Genomic DNA, 7,019 nt, shown 5'->3' on the forward strand with positions numbered 1-7,019 from the left:
AGATCCATATTTAGTTGTGAGATTGGTCTGTAGCTTGCACAAAGCAAGGGATCTTTTTCAGGTTTCTTCAGTACAGTAATATGTGCATGTGAAGTATCTTTTGGAAGAGGACTGCCCTGTATTATTGAATAGAATTTTTAACCAATTTAACAAATTTGAGTCTTAATGTGGTGATGGTACTTTACTTTTAAATGCAACCTACAACTATAACTGATGTAGCACCCTACAAGGTAGGTGCTAGGTAAAGTATAGTGGGCCCTGGCTGCCTAACAGCAGGGCCATGATTTTCAGCTGGGCTGTCATGTCTCCCAGGTGTAGCTGTTGAGACTGGGGAGTCTCCCCACTGTGCTCCATGAGAGGGTTCTCATTGGGCAGTGGAGGAAACCCAGCCAATGGCTCACCCAGGCTTGTATCTACCCCAGAAAGGCAGATTCTGCCACACAACATTCTGGGAGTGGGTATACATTTGAGGGGAACGCATGACGTAGCATCTTTGGCGGGAAGCAAAGTCCCAGGAGGGAGAGTACAGCTGTCTCTCCTCCTGTCAGCAGGATCGGGTGTCCCAGGCGGCTTGCCTGAGGGGACAGAGGGCTGAGCTGAGCTGCAGAGACGAGCCGAGTTGAGAGGGGCCCAATTTAAGGAAAGCATTACCAGTTAGTGAGTACTGCAAACTGTCCCTTGGGGGTCTGCCTAGAGAGAGAGGGGACCACTCTGGTGAAGGTCGTGGGGATCCAGGAGCTAGGTAGCCAGCGCAGGAATAAAAGTAAAGGGGGTGCCAGTGTTGACCCTGAAGAGAAGCAGAGAGGGTGCCAGTGTGTGGACCCTGAAGTGTTGAGGGGGTGCCTAGTGAGAGGACCCTGAAGTGTAGAGGGGGTGCCTAGTGATAGGACCCTGAATTGTAGATAGGGTGCCTAGCGAGAGGACCCTGAAAAGCAAAGGGGGCACCAGCGGTTGGGCCCTGAAGTGTTAAAGTGTGCAGTGTGCTGTGTACGGTGTTGAGAGTTGCAGCAGCACAAGCAGTTACAGGAGCTACTTCAGTCAGGAAGGACTGGAGGGAGCTGTATGCATGACTTTTGAGCTACCCAGAGTGTCAGAAGTCAAGTCTAAGCACAGTCCAGGACTTTTGAGCTGATCAGAGTTTCAGAAGTCAAGTTCAAGTACAGTTCAGCAAGTCAGAGTTTTTTAAGCGCCAGCAAGCGTTGGTTGGCATCCAGCCGCGTCAAGACAGCGCTGAAAGGCATTTTCTTCAACAAAGTGTCCCATTTGGACGTAGTTGAGCCAGAGGAGTATCCCACTCATTCCCTTCTCCTATCCTCTATATTAAATAAACAAAACAAACCAAAGATGCCGGAATGGTCATTGTCTCCAATCTCACACTTGGGTATTCAGCTTAAATGGGCTGAAGGTGTCACCGGTAACCATGGCAGACCCACATCAGACCCAATGCCTGGAAAATTGCATTTGGGGTAATATACAACATTCTATGGTTTTCAAAGACAGCACATTGTTCCTGGCATATATGGATTATTATTTACAAACCTATGCTTCAATAAACAGATATCACAACACTTTTTTCTATACTATTACTTATACTTGATATAGAAATCTTTCTTTTTATATAACTAATATAATAATATAACTTGTTATTTTCTGCCAATTGGCAAAGTTCCTGCTGATCTAAGATATCTAATGAATTATCCTTCTCAATAATCAGCAGCAATCATGTATCTAAAAACATATATCTGCAAATATTAAAGCTAAACTCAAGGAACACAGATGCTTTTTTTTATAAACTACATATTCCTCCATGGCCATAAAGGATATAAATTAACTTTCTGAACACCAATTGCCTTTGCAGATCTAAATATTACCTGTAAATTTAGTGGTGACATAATCAGTTTGTGGTACATATGTTATGCACAGGGCAGGGATGTGGAAATGACCCAGCAGGCTCCACCCATTACAGGCTACCTGCACAAAACTACAGAAGGGGGGTGGAGACAAGACCAGCTGGCCTGCACAAGGAGAGAGGGTGGCAGTGACTGGTCTTTATTACAGGGAGAGAACTACAGAAAGGAAGAATTTTCACACTGGATTACTCACATATTTGGAAAAAGCACACAAAGATTCAAGTTAGAATACGCAGGTTTCTTGTATATAGATATATTATCTAATCCCGGATTTCAGATTTAAAAATGCAAATTTTTGTTAGATAAAATCTAAAATAATTGTTATAAAAAAAAAAACAAATAGCTGTGTATACATTCCACCACAAAGATTTAACAGTTAATATCAGAAAGCCTTAAAAGTAATCATCTGAAAAATTATTTGATTGCTGCAGATCACCGCCTATTGAGAAGAATGTTGTTGAAAAAAAGCTTAAAACCTTGGCAACTATACAGTATGGGGAATATTTAAAAAGCAAAGAATCTGACTTTCGCAAATCATCTTCTGGTGTGGAATAAACCACATGCAAGTGTTTTAAATGGAAGTAATTGATTCTCAACCAGGGTATGCTTTTAAAAGGCCCAATCCCTTATTTATATGTTTATACTGTAAATAGACCCAATGTGTAACGAAAGCCTTACGCGATTTTATACTGTAAATATATATATATATATATATATATATATATTATTGACAGTTTATACCCCCATTCATTCACACATTCACAAGGAAACAGCTGACTGTGCTGACATTAACAGCATGCTCTATGAGGGACCTGGAGCCTTATTTACTGTAGAACCATCACTAGATACTTGGAACTTATCAAGCTTGTGGCCCTAGCAGGTAGGAAACTATTCTGAAGGCATTAGATCACCCGAACTTTAAGTGACAGCTGCTAGAAATGCTGCTGTATGTCCTTTCTCTCTTCCGTTTTGCTTTCAGCGTATGAATAAAAGTAAAGCTCCAGGCCATTATCAGTAGTAGGTAACACAGAGTTAATGACCAAATGTATCCTGTTACATGCTCTCTGCCAATATAATTGCTGCCCATATCATTTTCTCTTGGACTTCACAGCACACCACTGACATCAGAGGCAGCCAGGGAGCTCTTGTGAGAGCATCTGCTGAATCAGGAACTCATGGTGACTGTTAATGTAGGTGCTGCTTTGCCCTCAATTTCTCTTCTTTTCATTATATCTACATAAAAATCATAATGTAAAAATTTAAAGTTGAAAAACAATGTTTTTGCCACAAGAATAGCCCTCACACTCTGTCTGCTCAGGAATATCTGCCAGAACAGAAGGCTACACAAAGCAGAAAGTTGTGGTTGTAACTATCAAGCCACCCAGTGGTCCAAAATCATTAATAACAAAAAAATTGAAAGAATGACATTGCACGTTGACCACCTTAAAAACTGAAATATATATGTAGCCTGGTCGCAAGGCTAGTGTTGTTCAGACTATTGTTCTGTTATTAAAGTTTTGCAGAAGTGTGGACTTGTGAATTATGGGAGATGTAGTTTCTGGAGGAGTAAGAACCATAGACTGCCTTGTAACAAGACTCTTCTCCCAGGGAGCAATGGGACTCGCGGAGCCTGCTGGGAGTGTCTTTATAAAGGGGGGGCGGATCAACACTTGCTCTCTTGCCTCAAGGACAGTGTGCTGTAAGGAAGGGGAAGAGCTGCTGCGGAGCGCAGAAGAGTAGACGGAGGCCTGGCAGAAGACACCGGAGTCAGAGCGAGCGGTGTGTGGAAGGATCTCGGTAGTGTGACCGAGCAGAAGGACGCTCTGAGAGGCTGTGAGAGTCGCCAAAGAGAGTGGGACCTTGCTGAAGGAGACCGGGGAATGGAGTTTTGGACCTTGGGTGAGAGAAATCCAGTCAAAGCTTTTGTCATACGCCTAGACTGAGCCAGGGCGGGACTGCAGAGTTGTTTAGTAGAGGGCCCTATTAAACTTAATGGTCGCCACAGGACACTGTAGTTCCACATAGTGCGTGGCAGGCAGAAAAGGCCTTAAGCCTTTCTCACAGTGTTAGGGCTCTTTCACACGGGCGATCCCATCAGATCCGCCTGTCAGTTTTTTAGGCGGATCTGATCGGATCCTCCATGCAGCTCTATGGGGCAGCGGGTGTCAGTGGAGACACCTCCGCTGACACCAGCTGCCATCCGCATCCGATCCTGTCCGTGAAATCTGGATGGATGGAAACCCTATTTTTCCATCCGTTCAGTAATCGGAGCGGATCGGATCTGGTGAGAGCGGACAGGCGGTCCGCTCTCATCCGATCCCCCATAGAGGGCAGCGGGGGCTGAGACACCTCCCTCTCCGCTCTGCAAGCGGAGACGGAGCTGTCATCCGCCGGCTCAGCAGGGATCGTGGATCGATCCCCGCTGAGCAACACGGATCCGCCTACGGAGGCGGACCGTGTGAAAGAGCCCTTAGGCTGACTGCGTATCGTGAAGTACCGGAATCTATTCTCCTCTTTCATCTGTTTGGATTACAATTGCTGGTTATTACCCTGGGGATTACGTTTGTTTGTAAGTGCATCTAATTTTATTTAAATAAAACAGTTTATTATGGCAATACTGCACTATGTGAGCATTTTACTTTGAGATACGTGGGACCCCTGGAGGACGGTTTTCCCCGATCCATATAACACAGGCTGTCTACCATCCCTGATCTTCCTGATTGCAGTATAAGGAATGAGAGGAGAGGAGTGATCTATCTGCATAATAAAGAGGCGCAGTATCATATAAATTGAGGTGAGTAGTTAGCACGCCCTTAGGGGCAACAAGAGAGAAGAAACACCCCATAATTCTACACGGTGTCAGGTGGAGGTTCAACACCCGGAATAAGAAGAACACCACATAAATTGTTGTTATTTTGGACACTCTAAGCACTTTATAAGGATTGTATACCAAGTTTTTATAATAAGTTCACCCACCTGTGTATTTATTGAGCACTGAGCACTTTACCGTCACCTATATGAGTTTTATGTAATCATTATTCACCCACATGTATTTATTTTAATAAGAGTGACATTTTTTTATTTATACATATAGATTAACTCTTTAAGCACTGGTACACTTTTTATACATATATTAATTTTGAAGAGAGTTTTATGGAGTTTTATTAATTATTTAATGTATTGAATATTTTAGAGGTACACCCAGAAATTTGCAGGAAATACTTGAATTATTTTGAGCACTATCACAGTAATTGAGCACTTGTTTGGAGTGTTTTTATCAATATTTAAGATTGAGTGGTCTGCGATACTTCCCTGAGCGTGGTACCCCTCCCCCTCTAATATATACCTCACACTATATAGTTTACAGAACCGGTACACGCAGCATCTAGGAAGCTTAGACACATAGATTCTCCAGACAGCGTGAGACTCATACCAATATATATATCCACATCAAAAATAAACTGATTTGGATTATCGTTAATGATGAACTCACCTACATCCTCCACAATAACAGAGCAAAATGTAACAACACTTGAGACCCCTGGATCAAATATATGTCTCCTGTAGATTGAGATCAGATTGGATCCATTTCCCCAGCCATTGTGATTTCTTTTCTCTTTTTTTTTTCCCAAATATTTTTATTAAACAAATGCAACACGTACAGTTATCTGCAATTCAGCAAGATACAGTATCTTGTAAGATAAAAATTGTGTAAATATTCAGAGAGACCTTACATTTTGTAATAGCAGTATCTCAAACAACTTGAACAAAATAAATGAACAAATTAGTGAAAACGACACTGAGTGTAGGGGGGGAGGGGAATGATGGGGACATGGGAGAGAAAGAGGAGGTTGACACTCTCACATGGAACGTGGGGAGAACCTCAACTAGGTAAAGGAAGGATGACTGTGTACTGGCTAAACAAAGTTGTTTAGTCGCTCTCTATGGAGGTATTGAAAGTAGCGGGGGGGGGGGGGGGAGTGGTGACCATGAGATCCGGCATGAGGTAATGGATGAACGATGTCAGAAGTGTCCTTGGGAGAGAGGCCGAAAGGGATTGCCTTAGACTTTTAACCTTCCTAATTTGTTGGATATTGAGGCCCGTCAAATACCATTCCATATATCGGAAAGGCATCATCAGTGTTTTCAATTCATCGGAATGGAAGGCATATTCCAAAAATGGGCGCCATCTGGTAAAAAATGTTTTTGTGGAAATGAGTTTGTCAACATCAAGGTTTCCTTTTTCCATGTATAGAAGTGTTTTCAGTTTGTTGCATTGTTTGTTGGAGATTGTCGGGGGGGGTGTGTTAGATGTCCAGGTTTTCAGAATTGCCTTTTTGGCCGCCAAGGTGCATATGTGGGTCCATGGGGGCAGCCATTTATCTTTCCGTCCAGGGTCAGTTGAGGGCAGTGACCCCCTGTCGCAGCCAAACAAAAGCAAGTGGGGAGATTTCTCTAGCCGAACATCTAGAACCGCCTGTATAAAGTTCAACACTTGGTCAAAAAAGGGAGATGTTTTGGCAGTGCCAGAGTTTATGAGCTAAAGTCGGTCTGTCTCCACCGCATTGAGGGCAAATTGCTGGGTTTTTTGGGTTTTTAGTGTAGAGGGCTGGAGCTCAGCTTAAATTGAGTCTCTTTCCATGTTTTCATTAGTACATTTTTTCTTATCTTCAGATATCCTTCCAATATATTCGGAGCAAGATCGTCCATGGGGAAGTCAGTACCCCATTTGTTAAACATGGTTTCCGTTGAGAGTTTATTAGAATGCACAATCACGTGGTTATATACGAAGTTCAATTGGTAAAGTGTCGAGGGATGTCTACCAATCTTAATGCCCAGGTAGGTGATGTGGTTATGGTTCAAAGGAAAAGGGAGTGAATGGTCCCAGTGATCGATGACCGGCTGAATAATTGGAAGGACTTCGCTTTTGTCAAAATTTATTTTTAACCCCCAAATGCATCTAAATTCCTTTAACAGGGAGTAAATCGTTGGGAGATCAGTATGGGGCTGTGAATAACAGGAGATCGTCTGTGAAAAGAGCAGTTTTAAGCTCTGTATGGCCAAATGGTATACCGTGGATGGGAGCCGAGGTTAATAAGTACCTGGAGA

Source organism: Pelophylax lessonae (genome assembly GCF_965119305.1).
Source record: "Pelophylax lessonae genome assembly, chromosome: 5".
Lineage (NCBI taxonomy): Eukaryota > Metazoa > Chordata > Amphibia > Anura > Ranidae > Pelophylax > Pelophylax lessonae.